Source organism: Olea europaea, chromosome 13 (assembly GCF_002742605.1).
Source record: "Olea europaea var. sylvestris chromosome 13, O_europaea_v1, whole genome shotgun sequence".
Lineage (NCBI taxonomy): Eukaryota > Viridiplantae > Streptophyta > Magnoliopsida > Lamiales > Oleaceae > Olea > Olea europaea.
Window position 1 is genome coordinate 7,533,304 of NC_036249.1, and position 1,643 is coordinate 7,534,946.

Here is a 1,643-nt window from a genome sequence, read left to right on the forward strand (position 1 = left end):
CTCTTATTTCTCTCTATACCTCTATTTTCTCACTTTCTCACCCTCTCTCTATCCTCTATATTGGAGCCAGAGTTGGAGCCTATGCACAAAACGGCTACCACTGCGGCGACGCTCTAGAGCAATGAGCAACGTGATGCCGATTCAGTGAGACGACACTCTCGCCAATTGTCACTTCGTCGTAGCAACGTCGTGACTTCAAAGCGATGGTGCTTGACATCGCACGCAAATTGGCATATTCAATGGTGGTGGTAGTGGCATCGCGACTTTAGAGGTTTGCATTGTAATTACCAGACGATGGTGAGTTGATGGCCCGTGTGGTTTTTTGTTGAGGTGGACTGCACGACTAGGTGATGAGGTGCAGCTGCTTAGCAAGGTGCTCTATCTCGTCTATTTTTTTTTTTTTTGTGTTGATTGTTGTGGTGGTGATAGTCGATAGTGCTGGCAACGTATTTGGGGATTTTTTTTTTGTGAGGGTTGTGCTTGTGGTGTGGTAGAGATGAGGGAGCTGAGCCTGTTTGTGGTGCGATGGTGAAGGTGGCAGTAGCGGGGTTGAATTGGTAGTGGTCTAGGATTGTTCCCGACGATTGGTGGATGGTTAATATTTGTTGAAGTGTAGATATGATGATGAAGACAAAGTTGGCTGTAAATAGGGTGCTCGTGGTGACTATCCATAGGTGGTGACTATCCATAGGTGGTGATGATGATGACAGTGGAGCATTTGGTGGTGCCGGGTAGTATGAAAGACACGAAAAATTATTTGGTGTTGGTGTGGTGGCTCGACGGTGCGGTGTGGTGATGCCTATGGCAAAATAGTGGTGGTGGAGTGGGATGAAGAGTGGTCATGATGGTGGTAAAAATTTATTTGATTGATTGTAACCGATAAATAATATGTGACCAATAGAATATATAATTTGTGATATTTTTTGTACATGAAATAAGTTGTGACTTATGAAATTAGCGATCATAGAATAATATGTGATCTTTTATTTTGATAAGTTTGTGATTGAAAAATAAGTTATGACATAAAATTTATAATTTGTGACTGTGAGGTTGTATTGTGATCAATATATAACCATAACCATAAATTATATAATATTGTGACCTTAATATATTTAATTAATAAAATATATTTTTAATTAGTTTTTCATAAATAAAATTTTTATTAACATCTAATTGTTTCTTAGTATTGAAATTAGTTATAATTAACCTTTTAGATATGAAATTAGTGGAAATAAACACTATACCGGACTTTTCAAGATCATAGTTCAAAAATCAGATTGGAAAATTTTATGTTCAAAAAGCGGGTAATACTTTAAATTTTCAATATTATAAATAAAATTAATCTACCCCAAATCCCCACACCCCACTTCACCCAACAAACCCTAACACATCTTTCAAAATATTTTCAATTGTTGCTTCAATTTTCATCTCCACTCTTCCCTACCTCTCTGGTGACTCTTCAGAAGCTATTGTGTGCCGGCTATAGGCAAAGAGCCGGCCACCGTGCGTGATGTCCCAGCACCTTACCATCGTAAGCAGCGACTTGCGTGCCCATCGTCGTAGTCGTCATCGTCTCACTCTCTCTCTCTCTCCCTCCCCCCCCCCCTTTTTTTCTTTTTTGTTTTTTTTTTGGTGGGGGGGGG